Here is a 22513-nt window from a genome sequence, read left to right on the forward strand (position 1 = left end):
TGTACCAGGCCTGATATAAACCTTGCCGTAAGTTTGGTAGGAAGGTACCAAAGTAATCCCGGCATGGAACACTGGACAGCGGTCAAGAACATCCTTAAGTACCTGAAAAGGACTAAGGACATGTTTCTCGTATATGGAGGTGATGAAGAGCTCGTCTTAAAGGGTTACGTCGATGCTAGCTTCGACACAAATCTGAATGACTCGAAGTCACAAACCGGATACATGTATATTTTGAATGGTGGGGCAGTAAGCTGGTGCAGTTGCAAGCAGAGCGTCGTGGCAGGATCTACATGTGAAGCGGAGTACATGGCAGCCTCGGAGGCAGCGCATGAAGCAATCTGGATGAAGGAGTTCATCACCGACCTAGGAGTCATACCCAATGCGTCGGGGCCGATTACACTCTTCTGTGACAACACTGGAGCTATTGCACTTGCCAAGGAGCCCAGGTTTCACAAGAAGACCAGGCACATCAAGCGCCGCTTCAACTCCATCCGTGAAAATGTTTAAGATGGAGACATAGATATTTGTAAAGTACATACGGACCTGGATGTAGTAGATCCGTTGACTAAACCTCTCCCTAGAGCAAAACATGATCAACACCAGGACGCAATGGGTGTTCGATACATCACAATGTAACTAGATTATTGACTCTAGTGTAAGTGGGAGACTGTTGGAAATATGCCCTAGAGGCAATAATAAATGGTTATTATTATATTTCTTTGTTCATGATAATTGTCTATTATTCATGCTATAACTGTGTTATCAGGAAATCATAATACACGTGTGAATACATAGACCACAACATGTCCCTAATAAGCCTCTAGTTGACTAGCTCGTTGATCAACAGATAGTCATGGTTTCCTGACTACGGGCATTGGATGTCATTGATAACGAGATCACATCATTAGGAGAATGATGTGATGGACAAGACCCAATCCTAAGCATAGCTCAAAAATCGTGTAGTTTGTTTAGCTAGAGCTTTTCCAAGTGTCAAGTATCATTTCCTTAGACCATGAGATTGTGCAACTCCCGGATACCGTAGGAGTGCTTTGGGTGTGCCAAACGTCACAACGTAACTGGGTGGCTATAAAGGTGCACTACGGGTATCTCCGAAAGTGTCTGTTGGGTTGGCACGAATCGAGACTGGGATTTGTCACTCCGTATGACGGAGAGGTATCTCTGGGCCCACTCGGTAATGCATCATCATAATGAGCTTAATGTGACCAAGTGTCTGGTCACAGGATCATGCATTACGGTACAAGTAAAGTGACTTGCGGGAACAAGACTGAACGAGGTATTGGGATACCGATGATCGAGTCTCGGGCAAGTAACGTACGGATTGACAAAGGGAATTGTATACGGGATTGATTGAATCCTCGACATCGTGGTTCATCCGATGAGATCATCGAGGAGCATGTGGGAGCCAACATGGGTATCCAGATCCCGCTGTTGGTTATTGACCTGAGAGGCGTCTCGGTCATGTCTGCGTGTCTCCCGAACCCGTAGGGTCTACACACTTAAGGTTCGATGACGCTAGGGTTGTAGAGATATGAATATGCAGTAACCCGAAAGTTGTTTGGAGTCTTGGATGAGATCCTGGATGTCACGAGGAGTTCCAGAATGGTCCGGAGGTGAAGAATTATATATAGGAAGTGCTGTTTCAGCCATCGGGAAAGTTTCGGGGGTCATCGGTATTGTACCGGGACCACCGGAAGGGTCCCGGGGGGTCCACCGGGTGGGGCCACCTATCCCGGAGGGCCCCGTGAGCTGAAGTGGCGAGGGGACCAGCCCCTGATAGACTGGTGCGCCCCCCTTGCCCCCCCTGCGCCTAGGGTTGGGAACCCTAGGGGAGGGGGCGCCTCCACTTGCTTTGGGGGGCAAGGCTCCCCCCTTGGCCACCGCCCCCGCTAGGAGATCCCATCTCCTAGGGCCGGCGCCCCCCTAGGGACCCTATATAAAGAGGGGGGGAGGGAGGGCAGCCGCACCCTTGCACTTGGCGCCTCCCTTCTCCCTTGCTACACCTCTCCCTCCCGCAGACGCTTGGCGAAGCCCTGCCGGATCCCTGCTGCATCCACCACCACGCCGTCGTGCTGCTGGATCTTCATCAACCTCTCCTTCCCCCTTGATGGATCAAGAAGGAGGAGACGTCACGCTGACCGTATGTGTGTTGAACGCGGAGGTGCCGTCCGTTCGGCACTAGGATCTCCGATGATTTGGATCACGACGAGTACGACTCCCTCAACCCCGTTCTCTTGAACGCTTCCGCTCGCGATCTACAAGGGTATGTAGATGCACTCCTCTCTCTCGTTGCTGGATGAACTCCTAGATTGATCTTGGTGAACATAGGAATTTTTTTATTTTATGCAACGTTCTCCAACAGTTTTCACCCAACCCTCATAATCCTTCGGTCGACAGCCAATCCGATAGCCCATCTGAAAGTGCAACTATCCCTAGGTGGTTTTGGTAATTCATAACAACATATAGCTCATTGAGCTAATGCTATTCCAAGACTATTATTTCAGGAAAGCTCAATGAATGGCATGGCATGGATGATGGAAGTGGATCCTTCAAAATACTAAGGACAAAGGATGGGCTCAAGCTCAAAAGCTCAAGACTCTTCATTTTATATTTTAGTGATCCAAGATCACATTGAGTCTATAGGAAAAGCCAATACTATCAAGGAGGGATGAGTGTTGCTTAATGAGCCTCTTGCTTCATGTGCTTAGTGATATGCTCCAAAACCCTCAACTACTTTCCCACATCCACAAATGACCTAAACCCAAAGCCAAAATCGGTCACACCGATTCTTCCTATCCGGCGCCACCGATTCCAAAAGTCATAGCCACTGCCACAAAACCCTAAGCAAATCGGTCTTACCGATAGGGATCTCGGTCTCACCAAGATGGGATTGTAATCTCTCTGTTTCCCTTCGTAACGTTTCGGTCTAACCGAAGTGAGCGATCGGTCCCACCGAGATTGCAATGTAAACTCTTTGTTGCCTTTTTGTAACATTTCGGTCTCACCGAAAAGAGCAAATTGGTCCCACCGAGTTTACCTGACCAACTCTCTGGAAAGCTTATTACCAAAATCGGTCTCACCGAGTTTGTGTAATCGGTCTTACCGAGATTACGTTATGCCCTAACCCTAACCGAATCGGTCTCACCGAGTTGCATGTCAGTCCCACCGAAAATCACTAACGGTCACTAGGTTTACTAAATCGGTCCGACCGAATCTGTTGAATCGGTCCCACCGAGTTTGGTAAATTGTGTGTAACGGTTAGATTTTGTGTGGAGGCTATAAATACCCCTCCACCTCCTCTTCATTCGTGGAGAGAGCCATCAGAACAAACCTACACTTCCAACTTACCATTTCTGAGAGAGAACCACCTACTCATGTGTTGAGGCCAAGATATTCCATTCCTACCATATGAATCTTGATCTCTAGCCTTCCCCAAGTTGCTTTCCACTCAAATCTTCTTTCCACCAGATCCAAAACCTATGAGAGAGAGTTGAGTGTTGGGGAGACTATCATTTGAAGCACAAGAGCAAGGAGTTCATCATCAACGCACCATTTGTTACTTCTTGGAGAGTGGTCTCTCCTAGATTGGCTAGGTGTCACTTGGGAGGCTCCGACAAGATTGTGGAGTTGAACCAAGGAGTTTGTAAGGGCAAGGAGATCGCCTACTTCGTGAAGATCTACCGCTAGTGAGGCAAGTCCTTCGTGGGCGACAACCATGGTGGGATAGACAAGGTTGCTTCTTCGTGGACCCTTCGTGGGTGGAGCCCTCCGTGGACTCGCACAACCATTACCCTTCGTGGGTTGAAGTCTCCATCAACGTGGATGTACGATAGCACCACCTATCGGAACCACGCGAAAAACATCCGTGTCTCCAATTGCGTTTGAATCCTCCAAACCCTTCCCTTTACTTTCTTGCAAGTTGCATGCTTTAATTTCCGCTGCCTATATACTCTTTGCATGCTTGCTTGAATAGTATGTTGATTGCTTGACTTGTCCTAAATAGCTAAAATCTGCCAAACTCTAAAATTGGGAAAAGGTTAAGTTTTTAATTGGTCAAGTAGTCTAATCACCCCCCCTCTAGACATACTTCAAGGTCCTACAAGTGGTATCAGAGCTTTGGTCTCCATTTGCTTTGATTTCCATAGCTTTTGGTGGTCATAGCCTTGGTTTCACAACCTAGGAGAGTATGGCATCTAGCGAGGGAAATTATCACCGTAGAGGTCCTTACTTTGATGGTACTAATTTTGCTAGTTGGAAGCATAAGATGAAAATGCATATTCTTGGACATAACCCCGCTGTTTGGGCAATTATTTGTATTGGCTTGCAAGGTGAATTATTTGATGGGAGAGAACCGAACTGTGAAGCTAATGCAGAAGAATCGAAGATGCTGCAATACAACGCTCAAGCTTGTGATATCATCTTCAACGGATTGTGCCCCAAAGAATTCAACAAAATCAGCCGTCTTGAGAATGCAAAGGAAATTTGGGATACTTTGATTGATATGCATGAAGGTACCGAATCCGTCAAGGAATCCAAGTTGGATGTGCTCCAAAGTCAGCTTGACAAGTTCAAAATGAAGGATGGTGAAGGTGTCGCTGAAATATACTCTAGGCTTGCTCTTATCACAAATGAGATTGTCGGCTTAGGGAGTGAAGAGATGACCGACAAATTCATCATCAAGAAGATCCTAAGAGCATTGGATGGAAAGTATGATACCGTGTGCACATTGATTCAAATGATGCCAAACTACAAAGATCTCAAGCCAACGGAAGTCATTGGAAGAATTGTTGCTCATGAGATGTCACTCAAGGATAAGGAGGAACTTCACAACAAGTCAAGTGGTGCTTACAAAGCCTCAAGTGAAGCCCCCACATCATCAAGTGAGAAACAAACCTTCAATGAAGAATTGAGCTTAATGGTGAAGAACTTCAACAAATTCTACAAGAGTAGAAGCAAAGAAAGAAGCTCCAAGTCAAGGTCTTACAATGACAAAAGATCTTCTAGTCGAGAGCGAAATTGCTACAATTGTGGGAGACCCGGACACTATTCCAATGAGTGTACGGCACCCTACAAAAGAAGAGAAGATTCTCCAATAAGAAAAAGCAAAAGAGAAGAATCACCACCAAGAGAGAGGAGGAGTAGAGATGATCGTTATGAACGAAGACCCTCACGGAGAAGCAAGGATTCGGAAAGGAAGGACAAGTCATCAAGGAGCTACACAGAACGAAGACATCAAGCTCATGTTGGTGAATGGGTATCCGGCTCCGACTCCGACAATCACTCCGAGAGAAGCTATCACTCCGACTCCGAATATACTCAAGATGAAGGTGTTGCCGGTCTAGCACTTGTGTCAACCAACTCCTACGACATATTTGATTCACCAAATGAAGGAATTGGAAGATGCTTCATGGCCAAAGGTCCAAAGGTAACACATCCTGAGTATGTTGATTTCAATAGTGATGAAGATGACTTGCTTGTGGATGATGATTTACTTGTTGACAACTCTAGTGATGAATATTATGATGAAACGTCAATTAATCATGCCAATCAAGATAAAACGAATGACAATGATAAGGATAGGATTGAGCTTCTAACTAAAGAACTAAACACTCTTAAGTTGGCTCATGAAACTATCTTCGAAGATCATTGAGAACTTTTAAGGGCTCATGATAAGTTACGCTTTGAAAAGCTCAATCTTGAGCAAGAGCATGAGTTCTTAAAGGCAATCAATGATGATCTCCGTAAGAAAAGTTCTTCTTACATTGCCAAGCGTTTACTCTTATCTACTTACATGCCTCAAGTCAAGTCTAGTAACAAGTACAAGAAAGATACTTCCTCTAGTAGTAACAATAATAATGTCAAATCTAATATTGTTGCTTCTAGTAGTTCTCTAGATTCCACTAATGATTCTCTTAGCCAAGTTACACTTGAGCAAGAAAATAGCTTATTGAAGGGAATTATAGAGAAAGGTGTTTACAAGAGCCTTGCCGGGAGTAAGCAATTCGAGGAAATTGTACGCAAGCAAGGAAGGCACCGGAAGAATCAAGGTGTTGGTTTTGAACGAAAGTTCAATGCCAATGGAGTTGAGTGGGAAGAAGATCAATACCCCAAGACTAAGTTTGTTCCTCAACAAGAGAAGTATGATCCTACTTCCTTCAAGGGAACACAAGCACAAGATGATCTTCCACCACAAGACCACAAGAACAAAGGCAAGGACAAGCTTCAAGAAGAGATTGATGCATTTTAAGAAGCACCTAAGGCCTCGTTCAAGTTGGTTCCCAAGACTACGTCAAGTTCTACTTCATCAAGTACAACTACAACTCCAAGGATTCCCATCAAGATGATGTGGATCCCGAAGAAGAAGAACTAGAGAGTTCTTGAGGGTGACTCCGCCAACATTCTTCACTCATATCATTATGGCAAGAACAAGTGCAATCAACTTCCACATCTTGCACTAGTTCAAGGAGTCACAAACCCTCATGTTGATAAGGCAAGGGACAAGGTAACCTAATGATTTCATGGACATCATCTTGTGTGTGCATCACTCTATGTCTATGGATATTCTTGTTTGTTCCTTGTGGGACTAACCCATGTAGGCAAGTTGAAAGTGCAACTCACTCCAAAGGATTGCTCCAAATGATCTACATCAACATTGAGCATCCACATCTTTAACACCTACATGAAGTCATCATTGACAAAACCCAAGGTTAGTTCATCCCTCTAAGGGGGGATCTCACATCTAGGGGGAGCTTAACTCTAAGAATTGAGTCAAAGCAACTCTAATGGTGTGAACACATCAATGCATTATGTAAAAGTGGTAACCCCACTTGAGCTTAAACGATGAGTATGACCTATGATCAAATGTTCTCATTTGACTCCTAAGTCAATATACTCATATATAGATGACCTAGTCATCTCCAATTGTTTGATAGATGCTAGAATTGGTTGTGCATGCTTTGCCACATATTTCATTTGCCATCTTATTGTGTGAGCATGTTGGTGCATATTTTACTCATTCAAGGACATCCACTTGTTGTTTTGATTGTTTGGCTTCTTTTCTTTTTGCCAAGTGGATGGACAAGAATGCCTAAGAACCTTCTCTAGCTATCTATGCTTTTCTCATCTCAAACTCTATTCATGCTACATCACAAAATTTGATCAAGTCAGATTCGAACCATTCTGTGTGAGGAGCACTCGGAGTCCCCGATTCGTCATAGACTTAAACTTCCAAAACCTCTTTGTGACTCTCGGTCTGACCGATTCCTCCATTTCGGTCCTACCAAGATCATTAAGTTGATCTAAGTTTTCAATCTCGGTGCAACCGATTTGAACTTTTCGGTCACACCGAGTTGCTGTAACTGTACACAGTTATGCATCTCGGTGCCACCGAGTTGTTCCACTCGGTCACACCGACAGGATCGGGCTATATATAGTCACGGGCAAAAATTTGGAAATTTCTCCGAACCCCTTCGCCCACGCAATAGCTCGCTCTGCCATCGAAGGTCTCCGGATCATCTCCTCGTCGCCAACCGCCTCCTGTCGCTGGTCTCTGCCGCCGTCAACGGATTTCGCCCCCGCCGCTGCCGCCGTAGCGAGTTCATCGCCAAGCTAGGGTATGGACTCAATCATTGTGCTATCCTCGTCTGATTCCTAGCACATTGTGTTCTTATTGATTCTTGCCACGATTGAAACACTCCTATCCAGCCAAAGTAATCTGTAGACCAGATGAGATTCAAAATTTTAGGGTTAGGTTTCCGCCGAAACCATCTCGGACCCACCGAGTTGAAAAACTCAGTCCCACCGATTTGGCTTATGCCATTGCACTAGTAACTCTCGGTCTGACCGAGAATTGCTAATCGGTGCGACCGATTTTAGGACTTTGTGAAACCCTAGCAGTCTCGGTGCCACCGAACTGTGACTCGGTCCAACCAAGTTCATCAGTTTAGGTTCCAAAACTGCTTCGGTATCACCGAGTTTGAAAATCGGTTGATCCGAAATGCTTTCTGTGGAAAACTAAAACTGAATTTTTGAATCATTCTTTTGCAAAAATCTCTACATTTTGTGATGCTCATCTATTCTATCTCATCTACAACTCTTCACAGGGTCAGCAGTCAGTGCTTGCAGCATGTCAGACCAGAGTGACAGCCAGAACAGGTCAGAAGAGCAGATTGTCATGAGCAAGGGCACTAGTCCCTCAAGTTCTATAGATGAAGGGAGCAGAAGCACTCCTAGCAACCTGCCTAAGGCTGCTACCAGGCAAAGGAGGAAGAGAACTTTAGACTCGGAGGATGAGGACTACAAAGCTAAAGAAGATGAGGCTACTTCCGAGAAAGTAGTGCTCAAAAAGGAATATGGCTCAACACATAGCACAAAGCCTGGACTGAAAAAGAAAGTTCCTGCCAAGAGGACACCAATGCCCAAAGCCAGAAGTTCCACTCAAGTGCCAGAACAGACTGAACCCAAAGAGGCACCTGAAAAGAAAGTCACATCTTCCAAACCCAAGAAAGTTCCCACTGGAGAGACAATGAAGTTTACCATTGAATCAGAGGATGAAGGTGCTCAGGACAAGAAGAAGAAGAGAGAAAGAACCACAACTGCCCAGGTTCTTGGAAAGCCCTCTATGAGAAGAGATTCTGAAGAGGAAGAAGAGGTTGCTGCACCAGCACCCAAGGCACCAAAGCTTATGGGTGATGCTATTAGATCAGGGGCTGCAACATCTAAGCCCAAGGAAGCACCCAAATCTGCCTCCAAGGCTAAGCTTATACCAAAGAGGAATACTAGGAGTATTCCAGCTGCTGAGAAGAACAAGGCCCCAGTGCCAAATGTTGTTGATGAAGAAGATGAAGAAGGACAGGTCCTAAGGAAGCTCAAGCCCAAGATACCAGACCACAATGATGCCCATCCTGTGGCTGAGGACATGAGGATCAGGAAGGACTCAGGGTTGAGGCTATGGAGGATGGAAGATCCATATGCCTCAAGGAGAAGAACTGCTGTTGACTACAGGTTCCATACAAAGGAACATCAGGACTTCTATGAGACAATCTTGTTGGATAAGAAGCCCATAGTTTGTGACATGAGGTGGGTCGACTGGACCTACATCGAGGACAATGAAGAGCACTATCCTGGAGTGCAAGACAACTTTGTTGCTTGTGGAGTTGCTGATTTTGTTGGGCAAAAGCTCACCAACTAGAATGATGAACTTATCATGCAATTCTACTCCACAACACATTTCTATCCAGATGGAAGGATAGTTTGGATGTCAGAAGGCACCAGATACCAGTCAACTGTTGGAGAATGGGCAAGTCTGATAAATGCCCCAAAGGAAGATGAAGATGACCTGGACATTTATGCCAAGAAGAAGATGGATCACAATTCCATGGCACACATGTACAAGGAGCCCAGACAAGGCTATTGAGACACATAAGTTTGGATCAGTCCACTTTCTGCTGTCAGGGCTGCCAACAATCAATTGGATTCTGAGGTACACTCTGTTGCCTAAGTCTGGTGACCACAACATGATCAGAGGGCATGCCATCAACATGTTGCATGTGTTTGATGTGACACAGAAGTTCAAAGTCATGAGCCTTATGATTGAAACCATTAAGAGGACTGCAGCAGACCAGAAGAGGAGCTGTGGATATGCCCCTCAGATTCAGGAGTTGATAAACTCAAAGATGGGCACATGGAAATATCAATTGGATAAGGAACATTTTCCACTTTATCCAGACTTTGAGGACAATGAGGTTGTCATGAATGAGAATGATCCATCATCAGTTCAAGCTCAAGAGAAGAAGGAAAAGGCAAGGGAGGAGAAGGCTGCCAGGATGCCAACTCAAGAGGAGGCATCTTAGTATTTCTTGAAGAACAAGCAGGAGCAGCTTGGTTACTTAATAGCATCAACACTGAGGATTGAGAAGGGATTGGCCACCCTCACTCAGAATCAGGAGAGCCTGGAAAGAATCATGGAACTCAAATTCCATGACCTTGATGTCAAAGTAACTGAGATTCAATCTGTTGTGGAGCAGTTGCAGGATGACATGTAGGAGAGGCAGGGCAAGACTACAACTAATGTGTTTGCCAGAGTGCCCAGAGCCCAGAGGTCAGTTGCAGTGCCTATGACAGACACTAGAGCAACATCATCTGCACCAGCTACAGCCCCTACAGCTCCAGTGCAACCAGCTCCAGCATCAACTCCAGCACCCTCTACTTCAATAGAAGCCTTCATTCTTGGAGTTATCCGGACACCACCACCAGAAGATCAAGCCCGAGAGTCAATCTAGCACTATGCATTTCTATGAACTTTTTGGTAACTTGTTGCCAAAGAGGGAGAAAAATGTATAGATCATAGGCTTCAAGAGAGAGAGAGTGTTGCTTTTGTTCTCTCTTGCTTTATTTGGTGGTTAAACTTGTTTGCTTTTGATTGCTTGAGATGCTATTCTTGTGAGATATTGATGATCATGTGTTTGATCATAAGCTACACTTATGCATGTTTGATGATATTATCCTATCTTATCCTATGTGATCATTCACTTTGCTTGGTGATGAGTGCATGTATTCAATATTTATTATTTTGAGCGCTCCACCAAGATGTATGTGACATGGAAGAGTAACCCATGAGCCTAATTCATTGTGCATTTGCAGTCCAAAGCAAATCTTAAACTATGCACAAATTTAGGGGGAGCTCTTGCTTATCACATACTTCTCAAAGCGACAATGTTGTTAAATCCTATTACCATTTGTCGAAGCTTTGATCTATATGTTGTCATCAATTACCAAAAAGGGGGAGATTGAAAGTGCAACTATCCCTAGGTGGTTTTGGTAATTCATAACAACATATAGCTCATTGAGCTAATGCTATTCCAAGACTATTATTTCAGGAAAGCTCAATGAATGGCATGGCATGGATGATGGAAGTGGATCCCTCAAAATACTAAGGACAAAGGATTGGCTCAAGCTCAAAAGCTCAAGACTCTTCATTTTATATTTCAGTGATCCAAGATCACTTTGAGTCTATAGGAAAAGTCAATACTATCAAGGAGGGATGAGGTGTTGCTTAATGAGCCTCTTGCTTCATGTGCTTAGTGATATGCTCCAAAACCCTCAGCTACTTTCCCACATCCACAAATGACCTAAACCCAAAGCCAAAATCGGTCACACCGATTCTTCCTATCCGGCGCCACCGATTCCAAAAGTCATAGCCACGGCCACAAAACCCTAAGCAAATCGGTCTTACCGATAGGGATCTCGGTCTCACCGAGATGGGATTGTAATCTCTCTGTTTCCCTTCGTAACGTTTCGGTCTAATCAAAGTGAACGATCGGTCCCACCGAGATTGCAATGTAAACTCTCTATTTCCTTTTTGTAACATTTCGGTCTCATCGAAAAGAGCAAATCGGTGCCACCGAGTTTACCTGACCAACTCTCTGGAAAGCTTATTACCAAAATCGGTCTCACCGAGTTTGTGTAATCGGTCTTACCGAGATTATGTTATGCCCTAACCCTAACCGAATCGGTCTCACCGAGTTGCATGCCAGTCCCACCGAAAATCACTAACAGTCACTAGGTTTACTAAATCGGTCCGACCGAGTCTGTTGAACCGGTCCCACCGAGTTTGGTAAATTGTCTGTAACGTTTAGATTTTGTGTGGAGGCTATAAATACCCCTCCACCTCCTCTTCATTCGTGGAGAGAGCCATCAGAACAAACCTACACTTCCAACTTACCATTTCTGAGAGAGAACCACCTACTCATGTGTTGAGGCCAAGATATTCCATTCCTACCATATGAATCTTGATCTCTAGCCTTCCCCAAGTTGCTTTCCACTCAAATCTTCTTTCCACCAGATCCAAAACCTATGAGAGAGAGTTGAGTGTTGGGGAGACTATCATTTGAAGCACAAGAGCAAGGAGTTCATCATCAACGCACCATTTGTTACTTCTTGGAGAGTGGTGTCTCCTAGATTGGCTAGGTGTCACATGGGAGCCTCCGACAAGATTGTGGAGTTGAACCAAGGAGTTTTTAAGGGCAAGGAGATCGCCTACTTCGTGAAGATCTACCGCTAGTGAGGCAAGTCCTTCATGGGCGACGGCCATGTTGAGATAGACAAGGTTGCTTCTTCGTGGACCCTTTGTGGGTGGAGCCCTCCGTGGACTCGCGCAACCGTTACCCTTCATGGGTTGAAGTCTCCATCAACGTGGATGTACGATAGCACCACCTATCGGAACCACGCCAAAAACATCCGTGTCTCCAATTGCGTTTGAATCCTCCAAACCCTTCCCTTTACTTTCTTGCAAGTTGCATGCTTTAATTTCCGCTGCCTATATACTCTTTGAATGCTTGCTTGAATAGTATGTTGATTGCTTGACTTGTCCTAAATAGCTAAAATCTGCCAAACTCTAAAATTGGGAAAAGGTTAAGTTTTTAATTGGTCAAGTAGTCTAATCACCCCCCTCTAGACATACTTCAAGGTCCTACACCATCTTCCTGCGCTGCATCTCCACGCGTCCTCCACCTCGACAACCCAAAACTGACATGGTATTCATGATGCACCAACAGCAACAATGGAGGATGCCATTCATGATGCATGAGCAGCAGCAGTACCACCAGGCACCAGCTGCGGCAGTACCATTAACTGCAACCGTACGTTGGCTCCGAGGGCGTGGCCTCTCACGTTTCGTTTGACGAGGAGCACAGTCGGGTGGTCCTCCCAGCGATGAGCGGTTCTCTAGGAGAGGCGGCGCCTGTAATAGCAGAAGGTTCGCCGGTCAGTATAGTGGTGTCTGCGGAGGGATACAAGGAGGGCAACAATGGAGGCTGCACCAACCATGGTCAGTACGAGTGTGCGGTCGTGAAGGTTTCACCGGATGGGGTTACGGCGGCGGCATCGGGAGAGGTGGATCGCTCCCATCGTGCATGATTCGGCACAGGGATCGGTGGGCGCTGACAATTAAGTCGTGAGCGGGGGTGTTGTGAAATCATTGGCAAGTTTGCATAGGCCACATCTATACCTATACCTATCTATACCAATATAAAAAGACCCAAAGGGGCAGATCTAGTTAATCTCGGCCATCAAATCATGTCAATCCAACGACCTAGACTGCTTCAGTGTCGAGCGCTCAACATGTTTAGCGTGCAGTTCATTTCATACCAAATGTATTGCTAATCACATAATAACACGAAATAATATCTTACTTAATATCCGTGTGCACTTAATGTACTTCCAAATTAACGTGCACTTCACGCAATTGACTAGTAATAATAAATGGGCTATTGCTTCTTGCGATACGTCACAAAAATTACCCTCAAAGTTGTAAAATATTACCCACCAATGCCACCTTTTTTTTCAAGAAAATCCCACCAATGCCACCTATAAGTGATAAAACATGATAAAAAATATTTCACACAGGGGAATCCTCGCCTGGGCCGGGCCATGCAATAGGGTCCTCGTATACTTGCTGGGAGAAGACACAACGCGCCCGTTCTGGCTGGTCCATGCCTGGGTAGCCTGTTTTCTAAATTTTGTTTTTTTTTCTTTTTCATTTTCATTTTTTCTACGTTAAATAATTTGGGTCTTCAAAAAAGTTCCGTAAATTAAAAAAAATGAGAATTTTGAAATAAAATGTTTGTGAGTTCAAAAAATATTCATGATTTTGTATAAAAAATGTTTCCTATTAAAGAAAATGTTCAAAGTTTTGAAAACAAATGTTCGGGAAATCAAAACATGTTCAAAATTTTTATAGAAAGTTCGTGTATTAAAAAATGTTAATGAAATTGAACAAAATTTTTCCAATTCAAAAAATGTTCATGAATGGAAAAATATCATAAAAATTTAAAAACTTTTCGTGACTTGCAAAATAGTTTGTTCATTCATAAAATGTTTGCTGATTAAAAAATGATCATGCATCTAAAAAAATGTTTGTTAAATCAAAACAATGGTCGTGAATTTAAAAAATTGTCCCACCAATTTCCAGAAAAATGTTCTTCGATTTTAGGAATGTTCGTCGATTCAAGAAAATTATTTAAAACAATATTCATGGTTTTTACAAAATTGAGAGTGATAGTGTATCCCGGTGATGCAGCAAAATGTGGTCATGGCCATTGGAGATTATGATTTTTTTCTCCCGTTGCAACACAAGAGCTCTTTTGCTAGTACATCCACAATTATTGACATGGTTTGTTAACGTGTTGTTTAATACTCGGCGCAAGTATATGTATTGCACAAAGCCTTGTTTCTATTGGTTTAGTCTCCTTTTAGATTGAGCTCAGCACCAAACTTTTCTTCTGAATGTTACAATAACAGATAGACCTACTATGCTTTTCCTGAGAGAAAAGTCTAAAGTAAAACTTAAATTCACACTTCGAGTCTGCATTGGACCCTGACCTTGAAATCCCTGAAATTGGCACATTGTTTCTTATAGTCCCAGTCTAGTCTGGCCTTTTTGGCCAAGAGCTCGTTTGTGCCGGAGGGATAGCGTACGTGGGAGAGAAGGGGGAATCGCCAGAAGCTGGACTAACTGTCCCTGCACAAAACAGAATGGCAAAAATACTTGAAACAGGGGTCATCGGAATGCTGCTTCACAATTCTAAAAGAAAATATGCACACTTCTACAGGCCTGGAAAATTTCCGACTCAGGTTCTAGTCCACCGCCACGAGTTCCTGCACATGGCACAAAAAGATGTTTAGTAGGACTTAAATAACCAAGAGTGTAAACAGAACATGCTAATGGAGTAAGAAGTGTATACCATGCTAAAATACCACTGAAGCAGGCATTCGTTCACTAGTCCACTAGTGCCACAATAATAAAGTTCAATAATACCTGAAAGATATGAATGAAAGGGGTTTCCTTTCCCCCCGCCTCATTTTATTAATGAAGCAAAAGCACGACGACAGTTTACAGCTCTCGAGTTGAGCAAGAGTAGCAAATCTAGAACATCTAAGGAAAACAAAAAGTTCCCATACTTGAACCGTGCAGGGTTCAGGGAGAGAAGCAGAGTAGATTTTTAGTGGTTCTATTTACATAGGACCAGCAGCAAAAGGAGACAGTTTAGGCTAGCTTATTACATTAATTTTTCAGGCCTTCAGCCGGAATGAGCTCTGTGCGCAAGGCCACCTGGACCGTTCCCTGCTCCAGTCCACGACTTCATCTCCAGGCCATTCGTAGCAGCTCTCCTCTTCGCCGGTCCAGCAGCAGGAGACAACTCCGAAGTAGAGCAGATTGAGCGTCCGCACATAATATCTTCCATTGGTGAATCAGGGCACATACCTACCCAGGATAACCCGAGTACTTGTCCACACCACGCCCTGGAAAACAGAGATGTCACGCCCAATATGCGACCCTATCCAAAAGGAACTCGAAGGTCCCACCAAGGATAGACCCGCATATTGAAACGCTTTTGCAAGGTGGATATCATTACATCAACATTACATAATAGACGGGGATACATACAAGAAGCAAACAATGCCACACGAATACAACATCATCTTACATAAGATCAACATCCGACTACGGATAAAACACAAAAAAAACTCGAACGACATCCACCCTGCTAGCCCAGGCTGCCGACCTGGAACCTATCCCTTGATCAAAGAAGAAGCAGAAGAAGAAGTCCAAAACAAGTAAACATTGATCTCGCGTCATGATCATCGCAAAACCTGTACCTGCAACTGTTGTTGTAGTAATCTATGAGCCACGAGGACTCAGCAATCCCATTACCATGGGTATCAAGACTAGCAAAGCTTAATGGGAAAGGAAGGGGTAAAGTGGTGAGGTTGCAGCAGCGACTAAGCATGATATGGTGGCTAACATACGCAAATGAGAGCGAGAAGAGAGCAAGCAGAACGGTCGTGAAACTAGCAATGATCAAGAGGTGATCCTGAACTCCTACTTACGTCAAACATAACCCAAAACCGTGTTCACTTCCCGGACTCCGCCGAGAAGAGACCATCACGGCTACACACATGGTTGATGTGTTTTAATTCGGATCTGGTGTGAAGTTATCTACAACCGGACATTAACAAATTCCCATCTGCCACATAACCGAAAGTTTATACCCTGCAGGGGTGTCCCAACTTAGCCCATGATAAGCTCTCGCGATCAACGAAGGATATACCTTCTCCCAGGAAGACCCGATCAGTCTCGGAATCCCGGTTTACAAGACATTTCGACAATGGTAAAACAAGACCAGCAAAGCCGCTCGATGCACCCACAATCACGATAGGAGCTGCACATATCTTGTTCTCAGGGCAACACCGGCTAGGTCAGCCTACGAGTAAAACCAGACCTCGAGTTGCCCCGAGGTGGCCCCACAGTCTACCCGGTTCAGACCAGCACTTAGAGAAGCACTGGCCCGGGGGGGGGGGCTAAAATAAAGATGACCCGAGGGTTGGCCGACCCGAGGGAAAGGTATAGGTGGTGGTGAGGCAAATGGTAAAACCAAGGTTGGGCCTTGCTGGAGGAGTTTTATTCAAAGCGAACTGTCAAGGGGGTCCCATAAATCACCCGACCACGTAAGGAATGCAAAATCCGGAAACATAACACCGGTATGACGGAAACTAGGGCGGCAAGAGTGGAACAAAACACCAGGCATAAGGCCGAACCTTCCACCCTTTACCAAGTATATAGATGCATTAATTAAATAAGAGATATTGTGATATCCCAACATAACCCTGTCCATCATGGAGAAATCTTCACTTCACCTGCAACTAACAATGCTATAAGAGGGGCTGAGCAAAGCAGTAACATAACCAAACAACGGTTTGCTAGGAAGGGTGTCAAAGGTTAGAGGTTCATGGCAATTTGGGGAGGCTTGAAGAGCAAAAGATAGGTAGCGAAGCAAAGCAATAGAACGAAGCAACTAGCATAGCAATGATAGTAGTGAGATCCAAGGTGACGGTCATCTTGCCTGAAATCCCGCAAGGAAGAAGAACGAGTCCATGAAGAAGATGAAGCCACGAAGATGAACCAAGCGTAGACGAACGAATCCTCACGATCGCAACAAAACAAGAACTATCGAGAAGAAGCACACAACATGGTAAACACACCACACATGAACAAGACATGATGTACAACAAGCATGATGCATGACAAAGCTATATGAGGCTACTCATGGCAAGAGAAGATGCATACAAGAGCAACACATCAAGGCAAGTTTAAATGAGTCCGGAAACAACATATAACAATTCCGGTAAGTCCTCATATGCAAATTTCGAAATTGGTCCAGATCTGAATAAACATTATGTTCAAGTTGTTAAACAGCAAGTCAAGATGCACCAAGATGATCTACACGAGATTCTAGTCAAGTTACATATAAAGTTCATTAGATTCGGAGCTACGGCCTAGAAGATATGAGCGAAACAAGTTCAACATGGCATCAATGCAAAATGCATACAAACATCAAGCAAACACCTCAAAATAAGGATGCAATATGATAATATGAAGCTACATGCAAAATCAAGCAAGTTTCATATAGAGCACACTCAAAACGGAGCAACGGTTCAACACATACACTCTATACAAGTTATAGCAACAATCTGTCCATAACAGCAACTAGGCATCTTACAAGCATCAAAACAACAAGCTACAGCACCCCAACATAATAACAAAAGGCATGGGCATGAAGTACAGGTAAAGCATGACAAAACATGAACACTGAGCTATCTTCAGAAACTACTAGAACATGCTCAAAAAGACATGGAAAGATTGCAAATAATAACAGTTTCAGGCTTTGCAGAAATAACATCAGGTTGCAATGTTTAGAGCTATCAAACGACATCTTACAGGAACTTAACATGGAAAACAAAGGCATGGCATGATACTACTAAATGCATAGAACAAAAGTCCCTTACTGACCATGAGCCAAAAAGGCACAGAAAATATGATGGCACCCATGTAAACATGGCAAGTGTTATAACAGATTCATACATGGCAGGAACAACAATAAATAGGCATGTTGGTGAGCTTGAACCACTCACCACAGAGCAATACATGGCATGGCAAGGCAACCAACAGTAAGAAGACATGTTTATGAAGCTAAGCATGGCAAGAACAAGTTCATAGGATGCATGGATCACTAGAAAAGCACATGGCCAAAACTGAGCTTCATGTTAACAGGTTGAGAGCAACATTATTTAGCAAACTTTGGAGCAAGATAACAACATGATACAGCAGGCTATAAATGCAATCAGGTGCATGAATGGATAGATCAAGATATGTATAACAAAACATCCTTAGTGAACATCTCCAGAATAATGCACGAAATGACTTGTAGCAGCAGGTTTACTTAGCAACAAAATATAACAGAATCAGTCATGAAAACAGCAACAACAAGTACCCTACTTAACAAGCTCGATGCACTCACTACACAACCCACAAAATTACATGGATACCACCCCTGTAAAGATGGCATGACATAGATCAAAACACATGTAGGGCTCAAGGTCATAAGATGCACACATCAATCATGGCAAAAATGACAACAGTGCATGTTATAACAGTTCCAGCAGATTAACATCAACATGCACTCTTCCGACAACATTTCGGGCATCAAGATGAGCTCAAATTAAAATGATGCAATGAGATGAAATGGTGTACTCGTCGAGGCGAACAATATGACATATTACACGCACGAAACGGAGCAGTATGCGTGGAGTTATGATGCGATGAATAAGGCATGAAAATGTAAGAAAACTGGGGACTTAGTGAAATAATCAGGGTCAACCTCTGGATCTGCACGGTTCTCGAGGTTTGCCGGAGTTCGTCGCCGGAGACGAAGAGGAAGAGGCCTGGGAGGCTCGGGGAGGCGTGGGGAGGTGGCCCCGGACCGGATCCGGCCGGATCCGGCCGGCGGCGGGGCCGGAGGACGGCGGGCGACAGAGCGAGCGCCGGGGCGGCGGCGAGATGGCAGCAGAGGGCGCGGCTGACGCGCGGGCTCCGGCGAGGGTTGAGGCGGGCGGTGGCTGGGCAGGACGGGACCGCCGGAGGAGGCGCAGGGGCGGCCCAGCCCTTCGGTGACTGGCGGCGAGGTCGCCGGAGGCTGGTGCGGTGGCGGCGGCGCGGGCACCGGCCAGGAGGCGCAGCCGGGGCGCGAGCAGGGAGGCGGGCGCGGGCGGCGGCGCGCGCTCGGGCCCTGATGGGCTCGGGCGGGCCCCACTCGGGCCTGGGCGGGCCGGCGGCGAGTGGGCGCGGGGACGCCATGTGGCGCGATGCCAGTGGCTGCGGGGGCGGCGGCGATTTCGTCCGGTGGCGGCGGACGTGTCCGGCGACGGGAGGAGTTTGGCTAGGGTTTGGACTGCGCGAAAAAATCCGGGAGGAGCACATATTTATAGATAGAGGAAGCTAGGAGTGTCCAAATGAGGAGCGGTTTTTGGCCACGCGATCGTGATCGAACGACCGAGAGCATGGAGGGGGGATTTGCTGGGTTTTGGGCCACTTTGGAGGGTGTTGGGCTGCAAAGAGAAGGAGGTTTTTGCGGATACCCGGTTAACCGTTGGAGTATCAAACGACCTCCAAATGGCACGAAACTTGACAGGCGGTCTACCGGTGCTATACCAAGGCCGCTTGGCAAACCCCGTGCCATTCCGAGAAAGATTAACACCCACTCACAACAAGAGACAAAAAGGGGGACACCGGGGGACACAGGAGTGCCGGATTGCAAAACGGACAACGGGGAAAAAGCTCGGATGCATGAGACGAACATGTATGCAAATGTGATGCACATGACGGCATGATATGAAATGCATATGATGACATGGCAAAATGCAACACGCAAGAAAATGACAACGCAACTACGACGAATAACTGGCAGACACCTGGCGCATCGAATCCGGGGCGTTACAACTCTGCTCGAGTAACAAGAGATCTCGTCCCGAGATCTTAGGACCGAGACGGAAGGGAAAAGGGATGAGGTGAAACAAGAACTCAAGAGAAGAAGCAAAGAATCGAGAGCACTCGAGAAGAAGAGAGGAATGACGAGAATGACGAGAATCGAAAGCTCACGGAATCAGATAGACTATGAAACCACTCCAGTTAGAACGAGACAAGAAACGAATAAGACTGAAAGGATTTAGGCAGCACTCCGGCTAGAACATGGAGGAGTAGAACACAAGCTTCACAAGATGGGATGACACTTGATGAAGACATGATCCAAAACCTCCGGAAAAAATTGAAAGAGTTGAATGAAAAGAACAGAGAAGAAAATGACAACTTGTGCCACGAATGAAATTGAAAGCATCTTTAGAAGAAAGGTTGAACGGAGTTGTTGAGAAAAATCAACAACGAAAAGAATAAGCTTGTCGTGGACTTATGGATAACATCTCAAAATTATGAGGTGATCTCCAACTACAAGCGGAAATGATTGGATAGCCGATAAGAACGAAGAAATGCAAAACTCCACTTCAAAAGAATACGGAGAATTAATTGCACCTCGAGATGCAAAAACAAAAGATACTATAACTCCTTGAATAAGAATCTTGATGAACACTTGAAAGAATGAATTATTCATGAAGAACCAGCATGAAGAACTCTGGTGACCAAAGGATGCTGAGATAGAAATGAAGGATGAAAGAATAAGATTAAAGCCTTGTATTGATTTGGATGGAGGTGCCGACGAAATGACCGAGGAAATTTGAACTCCGGAAAAGAAAAGATGAAAACACTTGGAACTAGAATTTATTCATCAAGAACAACTCCGAAGGAAGGGATTACTCACTTGGATGAAATAAGAATAAGATTTATTGTATGTTTATCCTTCATCAAATTAAATTGATGACAAGCAATGGATTTTGCATACTACTTATTCTTCTTGAAAAGGATTGAGAAGTGACATATCGCAAACTTGAGAAGGTCTTCATGAACCACCGGTAGGATTGAAAAGAACGAATGGATTAATATGATAAACAAGGAAAATTATCTTGAGAGAACCACTGTAAGAATTCGAAAATGACTGACGAAAAAGGATGAATCACCGGGAAGAATTAGCAGAACAAATATGCTAGAGGGGATTTAGATGCAAAAGAATAAAGAGATCATGAGCTGATTACGAACACTTGAACGAAGCACCGAAAGAATATTGAGACGACCGAAGGGGCACAAACATAGAATAATTGGAGAACGAATTTGAAAAACTTAGAACGAAGAAATCTTCTGAAAAGATGGCCTCCGGATGATCGAGAGAGAAAGCAACTCCTGAAATGCTCCGGATGGATGAAAAAGAATTGCACGACTGGAAACAATTTGAGCGGATAGCATCAAGCTAGCGACATGAATCTTCGGGAGAACGGACAAGATTTAGAGGAAAAATTCTTCTTCGGTCTTCAAATGATGACGAGAAACACCACCAAAAAAGAATTCCTACTCTACGATATAACTAGACTCCAAAAACAGTTTTCTTCTAGACTCAACAACGTCCAAACTACACGATCAATCAAGGGTCTCCTATGGTCGGTCGAGGCTCTGATACCAACTTATCACGCCCAATATGCGACCCTATCCAAAAGGAACTCGAAGGCCCCACCAAGAATAGACCCGCATATTGAAACGCTTTTGCAAGATGGATATCATTACATCAACATTACATAATAGATGGGGATACATACAAGATGCAAACAATGCCACACGAATACAACATCATCTTACATAAGATCAACATCCGACTACGAATGAAACACAAACAGAAACTCGAACGACATCCACCCTGCTAGCCCAGGCTGCTGACCTGGAACCTATGCCTTGATCAAAGAAGAAGCAGAAGAAGAACTCCAAAACAAGTAAACATCGCTCTCGCGTCATGATCTTCGCAAAACCTGTACCTGCAACTGTTGTTGTAGTAATCTATGAGCCACGAGGACTCAGCAATCCCATTACCATGGGTATCAAAACTAGCAAAGCTTAATGGGAAAGGAAGGGGTAAAGTGGTGAGGTTGCAGCAGCGACTAAGCATGATATGGTGGCTAACATACGCAAATGAGAGCGAGAAAAGAGCAAGCAGAATGGTCGTGAAGCTAGCAATGATCAAGAGGTGATCCTGAACTCCTACTTACGTCAAACATAACCCAAAACCGTGTTCACTTCCCGGACTCCGCCGAGAAGAGACCATCACGGCTACACACACGGTTGATGTGTTTTAATTCGGATCTGGTGTCAAGTTATCTACAATCGGACATTAACCGCGGGCACGGCTCTCAAAAGTTTATACCCTGCAGGGGTGTCCCAACTTAGCCCATGATAAGCTCTTGCGATCAACGAAGGATATACCTTCTCCCAGGAAGACCCGATCAGTCTCGGAATCCCGGTTTACAAGACATTTCGACAATGGTAAAACAAGACCAGCAAAGCCGCCTGATGCGTCGACAATCCCAATAGGAGCTGCACATATCTCGTTCTCAGGGCAACACCGGATAGGTCAGCCTACGAGTAAAACCAGACCTCGAGTTGCCCCGAGGTGGCCCTGCAGTCTGCCCGGTTCAGACCAGCACTTAGAGAAGCACTGGCCCGGGGGGG

At 44.9% G+C, this 22513-nt stretch overlaps 1 pseudogene; it reads right to left on the bottom strand.

Annotated features, from left to right (window-relative positions):
- LOC119321292 overlaps window positions 1-22513 on the bottom strand; it is a 44430-nt pseudogene that overhangs the window by 15957 nt on the left and 5960 nt on the right.

The sequence above is a fragment of the Triticum dicoccoides genome, chromosome 6B (assembly GCF_002162155.2).
Source record: "Triticum dicoccoides isolate Atlit2015 ecotype Zavitan chromosome 6B, WEW_v2.0, whole genome shotgun sequence".
NCBI classification, from domain to species: domain Eukaryota; kingdom Viridiplantae; phylum Streptophyta; class Magnoliopsida; order Poales; family Poaceae; genus Triticum; species Triticum dicoccoides.